We start from the raw sequence: 17,298 nt of genomic DNA, 5'->3' as shown, positions 1-17,298 counted from the left end.
GTGCTTTTCATGGACTTCCTGTTTGATCATGTAGAATATTATAAAGATGTGGATAAATTTGAGATGTAGTCAAATTAATACTTTCCATTGCTGCAAATTTTAGGTCATTTTTCAATGAAGCTGGCTTTTTAAAAAATTTATTTATTTATTTATATTTATTTTTGGCTGCGTTGGGTCTTTGTTGCTGCGTGCAGGCTTTCTCTAGTTGCGGCGAGCGCCACTCTTCGTTGCGGTGCGCGGGCTTCTAATTGCGGTGGCTTCTCTTGTTGCGGAGCATGGGCTCTAGGCATGCGGGCTTCGGTAGTTGTGGCACACGGGCTCAGTGGTTGTGGCTCACGGGCTTAGTTGCTCCGCAGCATGTGGGATCTTCCCGGACCAGGGCTCGAACCCGTGTCCCCTGCATTGGCAGGCGGATTCTTAGCCACTGTGCCACCAGGGAAGTCCTGAAGCTGGCTTTTTAAATTTAAAAAAATTCTTTTTCACTGTCAGTGTCTGGCTGTGAAGAATACTATGACTGTTAGTACAGCTTGGTGCCACGTCTTGATTTGTAATAAAGTGTCAGGTCGTCTATCCATCCTTGCTTTTGCATCATTAAGTCAACACAGTGAAGAAAGCACATGGCATCTGGGTATTATGAAAATTGTTTTGACCTCATGTACCTCTTGAAAAGTTCTTAGGAATCTCCAAGGATCCATGGGCCACAGTTTGAGAATGGTTGCACTATAGTGTGAGGGAATCTCATCAGGCTGCAAGTGTATGATCTGATGTCATTTAGCTTGACTTAGTGTTCAGCCTGCTACCCAAAGTGTTGAAAGTTGATCCACATCAAAATCATCTGCAACAGAATCTCTGTGGTTGGGACTGAGGAAACTGAATTGTTCTCAAGGGCCTCAAACACAGTGATGTTTGGGAGCATTATTTTGCTTTTATAAAGCCACTCTTTCCAAAACCATGGCATAGTCCCAATGGTCAAATACAAAATGATTTTAGGCAATTATTTCTTAATTTTAATAGTTATATTAAAGTCTATTACCTTATTTTAGCAAAATGTAAGATGCCATCGATTGTAAGATAACCTATTTTGTGTCCCACTAATAAAGGAAAACACCCTGCTAATTACAGTACTCCTTTCATTGATTATAAGATGCATCCCAAGTTTAGAGATAATATTTTGGGAAAATGTGAAGAAAGTTAGAATAAAGTAGAATAATATGTGCTAACGACTTAGAGACAGTGAAATATCTGTTTATAGTAGTGATATAAAGCAGTGTTTCTCAAACTTTGGTGGGCATAGGAATCCAGCTGGGAATCTTGTTGAAATAGATATTCTGATTCAGCAGAGCTGGAGTAGAGTTTGAGATTCTGAATATCTAAATGTCTCAGCTGATGCTGAGATAGACGGTCCAGACTTTCATAGCAAGCATATAGGGTAACTTTGAAAAACACATCTAAGAAGAAAAAGAATCAAGGTAAATCAAAATATTAAGTGAATTAGCAGTACTGGTCTTAAATGGGTATTGCAAAATTTGTGATAGTAGTATAAGAATGAAGTCTGAAGTTGGGGAAAGACTACAATGACTCATGGTCAAAGTATACCTTTAGGTCTCTTAGAAAAACAAGACTTTCCATCTGGGATTCAAGTCACTGCGTGTGTTGAGGTGAAGATTTTTCTTCTTCCACCCACAGCTCTAACCATGACTCAGAATCCAGTATCTCCTACTTTTACTGCCTAGATGATGCATGAGTTGTCTCAGCGATATTCTTGCAAATGTGTTGTCCAGCCTACTCAAATGCCTTCAAGATGACTTTTTTCCCTTTTGAAAATTTTGGAAAATCATTTGGGGTAGTTTCTGCAGGCCAAAGATACTTCTTGCTTTAAACTGAAATCTGGCTCTCTGTGACTTCAGGATGTTTGATCCTCCTTTTGGCTCTTGGTAACAACAGAAAGAGTTCAAACCTTCTCCCCACAAGACAACTCTTCACCCATTTCATGGCTGCTCTGGGTTCTCCTTAGCTTTTTTTTTTTTTTTTTTTTTTTAATGTGGACCATTTTTCAAGTCTTTATTGAATTTGTTACAGTATTGCTTCTGTTTTATGTTTTGGTTTTTTGGCTGCAAGGCATGTAGGATCTTAGCTCCCCGACCAGGGATTGAGCCTGGAAGGTGAAGTCTTAACCACTGGACCTCCAGGGAAGTCCCTCCTTAGCTTTTTCTTTTCCAGGCTAAGTAGCCCCAGTGCTGTCTTCATCTGTTTCTTCCGTGATGTGCTTCTGCATCTCCTTTACCATCAATCACAGTGAGCTCACTCCTGTTAATCTCTTAAGTGTGACATCCAGACCACATGTTGTCCTCCATCAGCATGTGCCCTCACCTCTCCTGACCTAGGTGTCATGCCCGAGGTGGTGACTGCCCTCTGGCAGCCTCCTCACACCGATGGCTCACCACTCACTGTCAAGCAAAGCCCCTCAACGCACGCTGTGTGCGTCCGGTTGCTAAGTCAGATCTTGTCCCCATATTTATACAACTGTACTCTGGGACCCAGGGCTAAAACCATGTATTCTTGGCTGATAAAACTTTCCCTTGTTAGGTCTCATCCAACTCTCTTGGCATGACTCATGGTGTCCCTGGAAACTCTACCCCCAGAAAGTCCCGTAATTATCTGCTTCTTGGTTTTGAGAGCTTGACCTGCTTCCAGCCCTACACAGCTGTGTCCCTCCAACCATCCCCTCTGTTCCTGTCTTTAGGGGTCTTCCAATGGGGAAGGCCATCCCAGCCTCCCTGACCTCCAGCACCGCCTTCTGAGTGCTCCCCAACCCCTCTTGCTGCTGTCAGTGCGCTATGACACTGCTCTCAACTTTCAGCCCTCTCCTGGGAACTTCTCAGCTACTGCATCTTGTCAGCAATGGTGTGGTCATGACTTAGTTATACTTTGGTTTCCTTGGTCCTAATTCATCTAGAATTACTTCCAATAAACACAAATCTTGAGGTGGGGGAGTAATTTTTTTTTATTACTACAGTGGACATAGGTTTGAATCCATTTCTCCTTATTCTCTCAGCATCATTTGTGAGTAAAGACACAGCTGAGGGGATTCACGGGTGCGGCCTCTGCTCAAAAAACAGCAAAGTTAGACTTGTGTGAAGACTGAATCTTGAGCCTACGAACATCATGTTTGGGGCCAACCTAAGTATATTGACCTGGAGCTTGTGTGTCAAAGTTCTGCAGTGTGTTTTATTCCTGTTAGTGTGATGAGCAAATTTGGGAAGCCCTGCTTCCTTAGCTGCATATTTTGTAATCTGCCTTTAGAAATACTTAAGTAATGGATTTTAATTTCATCAGTTTCAGATTCCTATGAGTGTGGCAAGAATGAGAATGTGTAAAACACTGTTTGCTAATTTCAATTATTGTATTCCCAATCAAGATGAAAGTGACTCTTACCTTCTTGGTTTCCAAAGCAATGGTTAGTGTCCTTCAGGAATGAAGTGGCTTCTGAGAGAGTGATTCCAGAAATCAAAACTAAACAAAACAAAGAACAAATGAACTATGAAGAGTTTAAATAAATCTAGAAATTGTACTTTTCTAAGTTTAGCTACATTTAAATAGTACACAGTGGATGGTGTGGGATGGAAATACATTTTCCATTTTTCCCTTCGGTGAAATCATCATTCTTTAAATAATTGGGTAATTACAGCACTGATTAACAATTTTTTTGAGTATCTTCTGTGTGTGCAAAGTACCATGTCAGCTCCTTAAGGGGGTATAAAAAAGGATAAAGACAGTCTCTACCCTAAAGGACTGCAAAATTTAGGAACAGTTAAGAGAAATGCTCAAATAAATCTTTGAACAAGGAAGAATAATACAAATTCTGTAAGCATCTAAATGAAGTGTTATGGGGACTTAGAGAGATGATGCTTCCGGCTGAGGGTAGGGGGCCGTGAGGGGTCAAAAAAGAAAGGAGGGAGGGAGGGGAATTATCCGGATTGTAACTGGGATGCTTTTAGACCAGAAGTTGAATTCTTTGTCAATGAGAGAAAAGTTGTGAATTATGGGCAAGACTTCTTTAAGAGGTCTAGGAAGGGCACTCTCTTAAATATCCTATATTCTCTTGGAGAAGATGAAGGTAGGGTAGCTGATAACTTATTTGGGCCTAAGGAATCTCAGTCCAGAAGTTTATAACCTACATGAAGATCTCAGGATACCATAAGAGTCTGAATAATTTTCAATATCGAATTTAACTTAAACTTCCCATTTACCACACAGTACTTTTATGGAACCTGGGGAACATATCATGAAATACCATTTAGGCAGGAAAAGACATTTCAACACTTGCTTTCCTACTTTGGTCGCGTACTCTTGGTCTCTACCTTTTATGAGTCTCTAATAATCTCCAGCTATATCCTAAAATTCTCACAACTTTCTCAGGAAAAGATTAAATGATTAAATATCATATTTTGAATCCTTGGTTCAAACGAAATCACACTTGGAGGCAGAACCTCGGTTTTCTAAGGCCAGCTCTGTAAAGTAGCTGTTGTAATTTCCTTGAGCTTTGGTTTCCTTCTGTAAATGAGACAGATGGACCAGAAAATCCCCAAGGTTTCTCTTAACCCTGTGAATGTATGACACAAGGTATTCTGGTGAAGATGGTGGCCAGAAATCAAAGCATCGCAAGCTCCTAAAGCTATAGAATCCCTCTGAGGGATGCTCCTGCAGTGTCAGACATGACCCAGCCCAAAGTCCACAAGGCATGCCATGCATGAGCAGTCTGGAAACTGGTCATTAATAAGCAAACTAGGATGCATTCTGAGATGGATAAAATGCATGGGAGAATTTCTTCCCGTAATCATCTCCCAGAAATCCTGACATAAGAAAAAAATTTACATAACCAACCACAAAAATTTCAAATAATACTTCAAGGCAATCACAGAAGAGATATCACAAATTAGCATGTTTATTTGCTAACTGCAATTATAATACTGACCTAAACAATTAGAGGGGTAAGTACGTATTATATTCAGCTTTATATCCTAGAGGATAGTTGTTTTTTTTTTTTTGGTGTCATAATTGCTTATATTCTTGTCTTTTTACTCTTTGTAGAAGCTTCTTGAAAGGCCTCGCCATCTTGTCTCCCATATTGCCCGTAACACAGTTCCTTACGCTTAGTAGGCCCTCAGCAAAGGCTGCTGTGTTGCCTTCTCTCCTCTCCAGGTAACCTGATCAGGTATAATCACAGCTACATGGAGCAAAAAAGCGGGCACTTGTGAGCACTTACCTTGCGATGCTGTGGTCGAAGCAGTTTCGAAAGTGTGGCCCCCCAGCTCCCTTTATACTCCCAAATGCACAAGCCCAGCACTCTAACTTGGCTGTATTGGGGGATCACCGTTTACTCCTTAGATGTAAATGCATCGTAGCCCTGATCTTTCACTCTTGTTAAGTTACTTGGATAAATGACCAGCGGAGGCTGTATAATGCCAAGTCAGCTGCGTAGGGATTTTGACGTTGGACACAGATCTTTGAGACTTAGAGAGTCCTAGAGGCCGAGCAGAACTGGGGCAGAGTGTGCTAAGAAGGTCAGTGAAGGGCAGAGCCACAGGGTGAATTGTCAAGCGATGGATGATCAATAGCATGGATACTAGTATGTCTCCTTTACCCAGCATCGTAAACATGAGGTGGTGTGCGCCTCTTCTCAGAAATCTCCGGAAAACATAAGATTGGCCATTTAACACATCCATTCTTTTTTTTAAATCGTTATTTTTTAATTGAAGTATATTTGATTTACAATGTTGTGCTAGTTTCAGGTGTACAGCAAAGAGATTCATGTATGTATACACACACACACACACACACACACACACACACACACATATATCTATATATTCTTTTCCAGATTCATTTCCCTTATAGGTTATTACAAAATACTGAGTATATAGTTCCCTGTGCTATACAGTAGGTCCTTGTTGTTTTTCTATTTTATATATAGTAGTGTGTATGTGTTAATCCCAAACTCCTAATTTATCCCCCACCTCCCTTTCCCCTTAGGTAACCATAAATTTGTTTTCTATATGTGTAGGTCTACTTCTGTTTTGTAAATAAGTTCATTTGTATCATTTTTTTTTTTAAGATTCCACATATAAGCGATATCGTATATTTGTCTTTGTCTGGCTTACTTCACTTAGTGTGATAATCTCTAGGTCCATCTAACCCATCTATTCTTAGCCATTAATTTATTTTGTTAAAAAATCCATTGTAGATGGAAAACTTTCCAAAATGTATTATATATTATCTTGATTTATTTAATCTAGTATCTTGAATAGACTTCAACTTCTCCTTGATCACTCAGGGGCCTGGGAGGTGATGTAATAAAGTTGTCAGGGATATTATAGTTTCTTCGCGGATTTTATCCTGCACTAATTGTTCCTAGGATGCAATGAATTTTTGTGTCACCTTTCTAGTTTTTATATCTACACCTTCACGGCAAGGTACTCAGCTGTATTCTGTCTGTGGTTAGTGTGTTTGCCTCTGTGAGCCCAATCTTCCTTTTTCTAAACTGCTATAGAATGGGAAACAGATGAGCAAGCTAAAGGAAAAAACAAACAAAAAAAAGGAGTCATAAGTTCCATGGGAAGTTCTAGAAGTTCTAATGGAAATACATGGTCTTTGTGACAACTCTTATGGTTGCTCGGGGTTGTTTTTTGGCTGAAACATAAGTAATGTTTGACTATGTAGGAATTACCATACATTTTAGAAGTTAGAGCCATTTACAGCAATACAGCCTGACTTGTTTATGTTGTATATGATCAATGTGTACTGAATTATACTCAATATTTTGTAATAACCTATAATGGAATATAATCTGAAAACAATAAAACTGAGTCACTTTTCCGTACACCTGAAACTAACACAATATTGTAAATCAACTATACTTCAATTAAAAAGAAAAAAAGATTCTCTAGTCTTCCAGTGGGTAGTCTCATATAGGTAAGGCATTTCCAAGGACAGTTTGCATTAGTCAAAATGAAATTGTGGACAAAGGAGAAACAGATAGGAATAGGACTTCCACGTAGCATTTTCCAAAGTAGATTTGACAGAATGCTGATTCTGAGAGAAACTGTGAAATAAAAGGTCCCGTGGCTAAATGAGTTCAGGAAATGTGGCCAACTCTATTCCCTGTTGCTGGAGATTCACCATAAATACTAGCATGTTAAGGGGCCTGAGAAGCCTTTCAGTAAAAAAATATGAAGAACTTTTTTGTACCTGGTGATCTGATGTTGGAACACCATCTTACTCCCTGCTTGAGAAAACAAGAGGAGAAGGCTGAAGGCTGCAATCCACAGAGAACTCGTCTCATTCTTAGTACCATTTGGCCCAGAAGAAAGCAACAGAAAGTGATCAGGCATAAACACAGCTGCTTTTATCCAAGGGACAGTCTTTTGTATGTAACAGATGCTCAGTAGATTTTGTTCCTGTGTATAAATGAATAAGGACGATTCATGGGGAATCTGTGTTGAAAGAGGGCTGAAGTGATAAGGCAGAAAAGAATGGAATCAGACTCAGTCTCACTTAATAGTAATAGTTTATATTTATTAAGAACTCACTACGTGCCAGGCTTTATCCATATTGGCTCACTTAAGCATCATAATAGTTTTGTGGGGTAGATGCTAACATCATTCCCATTTTATGGCTGAAGAAATTTGGGCCACTGAGAGTTTAAACAAACTGCCTAAGGCCACACAACTAGTAAGTGGCAGAAATGGGATTCAAATCCTCTCTGGCTCTAGAGCCAATGCCTATAACCTTTCACTTTTGCAAGCCCATCACTTTTGAGTGCTGGCAATGGGGAAAGGAGATATGAAATAGGGACATTGCTCCAAAGGAGGAGATAATGGACATGGGAAGAGAGTACATAGACACGAAAAGATAAATTACTTTTCCAAGGTTAAGTGCCAAGATGAGTGAGATGCACAGTGGACTAGATGTATGGACAAGGTATTTAAAGCCCGTAAGGTATGTTGTGTATGTAAAATATTCTTATTTGTTATTAATGATAATAACATTAATTGTTATTGTTATTAATGATAATGATACTGCTTTGGAGGAGAGAAGAGATCTGAAGGGGATAGTGACTGTGGAGATAATAATAATAATAAATAATAATAATAATAATGCTTTTTGTAGTTCTTTCCAGTTTACATAGCACTTTTGTATATTTTATTATGTTTATTTTTCTCTGCAAGCCTTAGGGGGTTATACTGTTTATATTCTTATTATTCCCATTGTCCATATGGGGAACTGAGGCCTAAGGGAGTTAAGTGATTGACCAAAAGGCCCCACAGCTAGTAGGCAATGGAGCCAGAATTGGAATCCCAGGTTGCTGATTCCAAAGCCTCGCCTTTTCCTCTATCCTCTACTCTCTCTTAAAGGAGGCAGATTTTAAGAGTACAGGGAGGAGGTTCCAGGCTTAGGGAACGTAGGGATTGTGGTTAGAAACAAGACTTCCCAGGGTGTGTTTCAGGAAGGTGGAATGGGCAAGCCTGGATGGAAGGGTTGGGGGTAACACGGAGGTGAGGCTGGAGAAGTGGGCTGGGCTTGTCTGTGATGGGCTCCCAATGCCCATGGAAGGAGTCAGGACATTATTCTGAGATCATTGGGGAACCTTTCAAGGTTTTAAGCAGAAAAGTGAACGTGTGTGTGTGTGTGTAGACACACACATATATCTGAAGATTAGTATAGAACTGATGGTAGGATATAATGGAGAGAGAGAACCTGAGGTCCTAGAACCACTTAGCAACTATTTAGAAAATCTTGGTGTACAACTTGCCAAGATGATTATACAGGCTCTGATATGATTTATGGGAGTAGGTGGGCAGTTAGAATTAACCCCTGGATGACCCTATAAATTCAGATGTGTGTTAAAATTCTCCATAGCACCAGAGGGCTGGCTTTCCCAGTGATTGTCCCCTGGTATCTCCGGGTCCATCCCGTAGGTTCAAGAAGAGTATTGTGTGGGCTTGAAGTTGTCTGCCTCACTGTCCCGTTTAGGCCTGACAAAAAGAGAACCCCAGGAGGTGAAAGGAATATGTGTAGCTCATTTAAGACCTCTCTGAGCTCTAGACTTATTATTATTATTTTTAACATTTATTTATTTATTTAGGCTGCTCCAGGTCTTAGTTGCGGCATGTGAGATCCTCTTTGTGGCATGCGGGATCTTTAGTTGTGGCATGCACGTGGGATCTAGCTCCCCGACCAGGGATCGAACCCGGGCCCCCTGCATTGGGAGCACGGAGTCTTACCCACTGGACCACTGGGAAGTCCTCTAGACTTATTTTTCGAGGCCCTATCCCACATTAATATATTACAATCCTCTCCACATAATATTAAACATGCAAGTAATATCTATTTGCATTGAATATAAAAATAATCATGGTGTAAAATGAAGAGGGCCTTGATTAAGCAGTACAGAAATGAGATGTAAAAGGAAAGAGAAAACCCAAGGGATACTCTGAAGGCAGGATCCACAAGACTTTGATGATGCCGAGTTTGAGGAGGAAAAAGGAATCAGAGGATCCTACCTTTCATCCAGCCCTCATTGCAGCCTAGAAATCTAGGGGCATGATACCTGCCCAGGAGAAATAGTGAAGGGGGGGAAATATGAATTTCGATTTTGGACAGATTGAGATTGAAATGATGGTGATATCCAGCTAAGTAGGTAGAGATAAGGATTCAAAGTTTACATACAGGAGACATTAAGACTGAAGATGTAGGTCTGTGAGTATGAGGGTGTCACCTGTATGCAGTTGATAGTTGAACTTATTAAGGAAGCTGGGTTCTCAGAGAAAGGCTGCATGTTGAGGAGGTGAGAGGCGGAAATGAAGATAAAAAGAGTGGAAAAAAAAAAGGTTATTCTTCAGGTAAACAAATACCTGAGTGAGATCTTGCTGGAGTCAAAAGAGCCACGTGGATCCATATTTTACTTCTGTCATTTACTGCCATAAATGGCAAGTCCCATCACCTGTCTTCGCAGCTGTGATGTTTTCTCCTTCCGCTGCAAAATCAGAAACATAATTCTGTTTCTGCCCAAGTCATGAGGATAGTGTGGGGATCAAATGAGATACTGTCAAGATGTGGCTGTCTCCGCAGGCAGTCTCTTTCCAGCCAGTGCCAAACAGTATGCTTCAATCTGTATCAACCTTGACACAGACCTTGGCAAATAATCCACTAGCACAAGAAACATAAGTGAGCAATGCAGGCTTTACTGAAGATTTTGTAGAGCAGACTAGAAGAGGATTATATTACATCCCCTAAAGTACTCAGTTTCCATCAGCAATGACTTCCACGAAGTCCATTTTCCGTCACACTGATGCAGGTGGTTGATTTCCTTTCTTCCCCTGAGGTGTCTGCCCGACCCCTACGTGTACTCAGTTGTTCCTCTGTTACATGGGGCCCTTTAGCTCTGCCATCGACCTGCATGCCTACTCATCTGGTTACTCAACAAAATAAAAGTCCTCAAGTAAAGAACACCACTTTTATCCTTAGCAAGTTTGGTGATCACCTATTTTTACTCACATATTCCCTTTGGGAGCTTCATCTTTATCCCACCACTATGCCCTGTAGTCCCCAGCTCACACCCCACACCATCATTCCATCTCTCCCAACCCTGAGAGGAGTTCTGTGAATGAGGGTTTTCTCCAGTCTTGTTACAAAATCATTTTGTCAACTCTAAAGTGATGGGAACTTCATTATTAGTGTCAGAAGAAGTCAAGGGAGGTGGTATCTTCGAGAGGGTGGTATTTTCAAGAGAGAGGATATAGTAAAAAGCTCTACAGAGAAGATGGAGAAAAGGAGGACCATGAAAAGGGCATTGGGTCAGTCAGAGAGGTGATCCTGACATTAATGTCAGCAGGATGGTGGGGGTGGAAGCTTTGAAGGCAAGGATTAAGGAGTGAGCAGGTGTTAAGGAGGAGGAAAAAGTTTTCCTGATTTCCCCGGGAGCAAATCTCTCCACCAATCACTATATAAGGCGCATTCAGAGGAAATGCAGATTTGGATGGAGAAAGCAGCAGCAGGGCCAAATAGAGAGGCCCAGGAAACAAGTGTAATCAAGTTCATTCCGCAGAGGGCTACTTGAGAAGAAAGGGCAGTTAATTGTGCTGATAGGAGGATCATCCCTTACCCGTTACAACTATCTAAGAGCTATGTAACAGATGAAATTTCCAAAAGCAGCAAGAAGTTCCCCAGCCAGAAACAGAAATTTCTGGGCAAAAGTCACAGGACAGGTATATTAGTGAATGATACAAATTTATATTTAATCGCCTAATTAAAACTATTGAGTGAGAATATTAGATCCAGAACTAGAGGGGAACCTTGAATATTACCTAATCTAACCCTGATGTTACAGAATCAGAAACTGAGGTTCTGGACAGGTTACCTAATTAATGCTAATTAATTAGCCAGACCCCCTTCCCATTCTACTCTCAGATCGAAGAGCACTAGTTCAGAACTCTTTCAAGTGCAATACATAAACTTCCATACTGCTGGCATTTCTACACTACAATTTTGCAAAGCAAAAAGTTGATGGGGGATTATCCAGAGAAATATTTAAACTGATTTTCCTTCAATCAGTGAGGACATAGATTTATCAGTTTTACAGGTTGGAAAACTGAGGCTTGGCAAGATTAAGTGACTAGTCATACAGCTAGTAAGTGGCAGAATGGGAGCTAGAACAAGTCTGGTTTGAATCCAAGTCCAGTTTGTGTTTTCACTACAAGACGGCTGTTTCTGGCTTTGCAAGACCCTGTTAAGACACTAACGCTCTCAGAATTATACATGCTTCTCAGAATTACACGCAAACGAGGCATCCTTCTCTGAAAATATCATGGAGAGAGTGTGTGCATGGCCTGGGAACATTGTGTTCAGAGAAGAAATTCTACCAGTTAGGTCTGTCCAGTAAACTGGAGACTTTCTTATCTGGCCTCATAATCTTGACTGATGCCTGTGAGACTTAGGGTCTATGTCATTTGCCCTTTTTTGTCTAGTAGTTGTATTTTTTTTGTTGGTTTCTTCAGTGCTTAAAGCCTCATTAGAACTAAGAAACGCGTGATCAATTACTTTTAATTTCAACTGTTGGGGTATGAAACAACATAGCCTAAAAAAAAAAAAAAGATTTTATGCCCTTGGCTAGGCATAGCCCAAATGCATATTTACATTGTTAAGAGCTGCATGATAATGTAGTGACTAAGAGTGGACTTTGAGGGTCAGAATACTGAGGTTCAAATCCTGACTTCACTATTTAAACTATTTGAATTTGCGCAACTTATTGTACTTTTCTGAGCCTCAGTTTCTTCATCTGTAAAATGGGGATAATAACAATACCTAACTCATGGGGTTCTTGTGACCACTGAGTTAATAAATGCATGATAGGCTACTTTTTGAAAGTGACATGGAGTGGGTGAGGCCATGTCAACAGCAGAGCCTGAGACTTAGAAGCCAGGAACTTTCTCTAGAGAATGTACCAACCATTGCCTGTGCCAGAGGGCTCTGGAAGCCAGGACAGCATCTTCTATGTTGTTCTTTCATCTCTTTTTTGTTGCTGTTTGGTAAGGCCCATCAGCTGACCACAGCCTCACTACTGGCCATCCAGCCCTCCCATTCTACCCACTACATATAGCCAATTTCCTCTCCAGATGGCCCAGAACACTCTTAAGTCACCGCCACCCCCCACCCCCCACCCCCTCATTCCACACACTCACAACAATAAAACAAGACGAGGAAGATGGAGCCTAGATACCTCAAAGCAGGGTGACCAACCTTCCTAATTTGCTTGGAATTGAAGAGATTCCTGAGACTTCAGTTTTAAAATCAGGACAATCCTGGGCAAACCCAGATAAATTTATCACCCTACCCAAAAGGTGGTTGGGGGTATGACGGCAAAATCCTCCAACTTGCCCAAGATGGGGCTAGATGGAACCAGCTTGAGATCTCTCACAAAACCAGGATGGTGATGAAATTCACATATGGAATTGCTACTTTTGAAGCTGTAATGCACAGAGCCGGTAACAGGGAGCATGCACGTATTCAGTTGTTTATTCACCAAACATTCATTGAGGGCTTACTACATGCTGGGAAGATTTTAAGCACTAGGGAACAGAACAGGCAAAGTCTCTGCCCTCATGGAAACTCTATTCTAGTGTGTGTGTATGTGGGGACAGACGACAAACAAACAGATATCAAATGTCAATTAGTGATAAATTCTCTGAAGGAAAGGAAAATTAGGATAAGGAAACAGTGGCTGTGTGGGTTTGAAATGGATCAATCAGGATAAGTTTCTCTAAAGAGATGGTATTTGAGCACTTAGAGGAAGAGCAAGCCAGGAGAATATCAACGGGGCACAGTATTCCAGGCAGAGGAAACAAATGCAAAGGCTCTGGGAGGGGAACTTGCCTGCACAGGAACAGAATAAAGGCCAGTAGGGCAGGGATGAAAGGAGCCAGGGATACAGTAGCAAGGAATGAAGTGGCAGAAGCGGCTAGGGGCCAGATGCTTAGAGCCTTGCAAACTAAGGTAAGGATTTAGGGTTTTAAATGCCAGCTGTTATTATAAAGGTAACGCTATTCTTCCATATTCTCTGCTGAGCGTTGGCTCTGTTATCTGCTGTTTTTCTACTCAGCTTTGCTTCACTCTGTCAAACAAAACGTTTAGCTGCTCTTCATTTAGCAAATGGCTTATAAAGACACCATTCCAGGCATTGGGGATTAGAAGTTGGTTCTCTCAAACAGCTTACCATCTAGTTCGGGGAGGGTGGGTGGATCACAGTATTGAAAACACGTGAAAAAATCAGCAGCCGTGGACTTCCAAGGAAACAGCCGGTAACTGCCGAGAAGAAAGGCGGTTTCAATTTCCCAGAGAGGTGAGGAGTTGCTTCCGGTGCGCCCCGGGGCATCATGGGAGGGGTGCGCCCCGGGGCATCATGGGAGGGGTGCGCCCCAGGGCATCATGGGAGGAGTGCGCCACCGGGGAAGGAAAGGCTGGAAGTGATTCCGCCAGGGTTGGGACCAGCCTGGAGACGCTGAGGGGCCCTGGCCGGTGAGTGTACGTTTGGAGTTTGTGAGAGAGGCTGGCCTTTCTCGTCAGCTCCGCGATTCCAGAGCTTAACTGTGCGTGCGGTGGGAGGGTGTGAAGCCGGAAGTGGCGAGGGAATTCGAACCCCCGGCTCTTGACGTGACTGGGCCGCAAGGAGATTTCTGAAAAGTCTCAAGTTGCCAAATTCCATTTGAAGTTTTTCAGTACGTTTGTAGGCGTTTTCTTACATTGCATATACATGTACTTATGTAATATATAGGGCTAAATCCATTTTTGGGTACTAAAAACTGTGGATATCAATAGAATTATTTTTCAGAATATACCGGAAAAAAATATGATTCTGTTGCTCCAAAGATACCACCTTTCCCATCCATCCTCTTAACAACATTTTTCATAATTTGAGGGCTCCCCCTGTGTTGTACCTCAGTTTCCCCGAGAGAGAGCCATAAGCCGTTGTTTCTGTGAGGAGCTGAGAAAATAGCCCGCCCTCTTGGGAAGGTCAGGCTACTATAATATAAGAAAAGCCCTGTTTTGGGTGTGTTCCCCAAGGGGAATGTTTTTCTCCTTCATCAGCGGAGAGGCTTTCTTTTTCTCTCGTGGGCTCCGGAAGCAGCATCTTGGTGGCGCTTGGAGCCAGGAGGGAGGAATCAGGCTGGTAAATTCCATCCTTAAGGAAGTAAGGTTCTTTGCATCTGCCCACAGCTGATTCTTCAGCTTCCCACTTAGGAAAATGGGACCGACTAAGTCCGCAGTGAAGGTGCCTGGGGACACTGGTGTCAATGTAACATGTGCCCAAACCTCTGTCACAGCCAGGAGGCAGAATTTAAGTTTGCTCACCGACAGCTGCTGTGTTAGCCCTGGAATGGTAATGCTTACGGAAAACTTGGCTGAAAGGCAACAGCTTTTAGTAGTTGTGCTAATGGTCTCGTCCATCAAATGACCATCTCCTCTTCACCTTTCTCTTGTCAGTTATACCCATGTCTTTGATGAGAATTGGATATGAAGTCCTCTTAAGAAGCACGTTCCTTTTATTTATTGTATTTAAAAAATACGAGCCTTTAAAAAAATTCCCAAAGTGAGGTACACATTGTAGAAAGATTGAAAAACATAATCAAACATACTGAAGGAAAAATTTAAATCACTCCTAAGATTTTAGCATAGAAGTAATCTCTACCGGAATTTGGATTAAGTCCTTTTACACTTTTTTTTTATGTTTGTGAACACATACACAGTTTTGTTTTTTTTTTTTAAACACGTGCTTTAAACAAATACACAATTAGGGTATCAGCCTGTAAGCATGGTTTTGTATTCTGCCTTTGCAACTTCACAGATTATGGGAAATTTTACCATGATATTAACTCTTCTTCTCCATCATGATTTTTAATAGTTACATATCGTTCCATCCTATGACTGTACTCCGTTTTCTATTTTGGGGCACTTAGGGTGCGCTAATTTTTTTTCTTTTAAATATTCCTGTAAACATATGTGTGCATATGTTTATGCGTATCTTGACGATATTTATGGAATAGACTTTCTGGGCAAAAGGTATGGCTGTGTTAAGGTTTGCAGTCGTACGATGCCTGTTATTAGAGTCTCCACAGTAGTGATGTGGTATAAGAAAACAATAAGTATTCGTTAGTGAGCGTTCCGGAGCCCAGGCTCATATTGCTTGCCGCACACCAGGTCAGCCGATCGAGAGACGAGTGGCTGGGGCAAGGAATAGTGACTTTATTCGGAAAGCCAGCGGACCGAGAAGATGGTGGGCTAGGGTCCTCAGGTGAGATGGGCTAGAACCATCTTCCCCGAGGTAGAATTCAGGCTTTTTTTATACTAAAAGGGGAGGGAGTGTTGTTAGCTGTTGCAAACTTGGTGTCGGAATCCTTTGTTCTTGTAGCTGTCCACTTAGGTCAGGTCATGGTGTTCCTGTAAACCTCCCAACAAGACAAACGTTATTCTCTGTTCTGCAACTTTTTATCTCTCTATGAATGGAAAAGTGTTACACCTGTAAAGGCCAGAGCCTTGAGAATTGGCTATCCTGTATATTTCAGGCTTTAGGCAACATTAAGTTGTAGCAAAAACAAAGTACAAAGGTTAAAGTAAAAGAAACAGATCTGATATGGAGTCAGTTTTGTTATTCCCTAGTACATGAGCATACTGATTATCAGGTGTTGTAAATATGCAATAGTCAGTGCAACATGACTGCAAAATAAAATGGGAAATACTGCAAAATTTTCAGAATTTAATGAAGTTGATGAAAGTGGTATTAGAAACCTGCTTGAATTTTGCAAAGCCACTGGCCAGGGTGATGCAGCAGCACTGAACTAGTTAATAATTATAAAATTCTGAACATGGACAATGATGATCCAATAAGTGCTTCAAGGGAGTGAGTTTAGGATCCAAGGATTAGGAAGACCCTTAAAATATCAATGAAGACATCATACAGTTTTTGCAAAAAAGGACATTCTTTATGATTGCATTGCAAAAGTTAAACATAAAGAGTGCCACATCATACAAAATTGTGAGAAGGATGTTCCTTTCCTCCCAACTCCAACATTGATTCATTCTTTGTTCTAAGAATTAACAGAGATGCAGTTATAACGTAAATCTTGTGACGTATAAGAGAAAATAAATTTATTTCAGTAGTTCTGGCTTGATTTTTATGATAAAATCCCAATCAGACTTTTCCCCCACAATTTACTGTGTAATTTTGGACTTCATTTTAATTAATTTCGATTCACCTTAAGTGGTTGTTTTCTGAGGTACATGATTGTTGATGTAGAAAATCCCAAAGAATTTCCCCCCAAACTCAGAACTATGAAGTGAGTTCAGTAGGGTTTCAGGGTATAACATAAACATCCAAAAATCAGTTGTATTTCTTTAGGCTGTATGCTAGCAGTGAACATGTGGACACCAAAATTAGAAATACAGGGACTTCCCTGGTGGCGCAGTGGTGAAAAATCTGCCTGCCAATGCAGGGGACACAGGTTTGATCCCTGGTCCGGGAAGATCCCACATGCCATGGAGCAACTCAGGTCGTGCACCACAACAACTGAGCCTATGCTCTAGAGCCCGAGAGCCACAACTACTGAAGCCCGTGTGCCTAGAGCCCGTGCTCCACAACAAGAGAAGCCACCGCAGTGAGAAGCCTGCACATCGCAATGAAGAGTAGCCCCCACTCGCTGCAGCTAGAGAAAGCCTGCGTGCAGCAACAAAGGCCCAATGCAGCCA

General features: G+C 41.4%; 1 protein-coding gene across 1 annotated transcript in view; it reads right to left on the bottom strand.

Annotated features, from left to right (window-relative positions):
- The window catches only part of LOC130706445 (myosin-13-like), a 29,535-nt gene extending 15,626 nt beyond the window's left edge, over window positions 1-13,909 (bottom strand). The window contains exons 1-2 of the mRNA XM_057538525.1: window positions 13,772-13,909; window positions 3,436-3,513 (exon numbers count right to left, since the gene is read on the bottom strand). The gene's annotated coding sequence lies outside the window, so the exon portion shown is untranslated. The remainder of the gene's footprint in view (window positions 1-3,435; window positions 3,514-13,771) is intronic.
- Window positions 13,910-17,298: the final 3,389 nt, after the last annotated feature.

Source organism: Balaenoptera acutorostrata, chromosome 2 (genome assembly GCF_949987535.1).
Source record: "Balaenoptera acutorostrata chromosome 2, mBalAcu1.1, whole genome shotgun sequence".
NCBI classification, from domain to species: Eukaryota; Metazoa; Chordata; class Mammalia; order Artiodactyla; family Balaenopteridae; genus Balaenoptera; species Balaenoptera acutorostrata.
The sequence above is the reverse complement of the archived record's forward strand: the minus strand, read 5'-3'. Positions and strand labels throughout refer to the sequence as shown.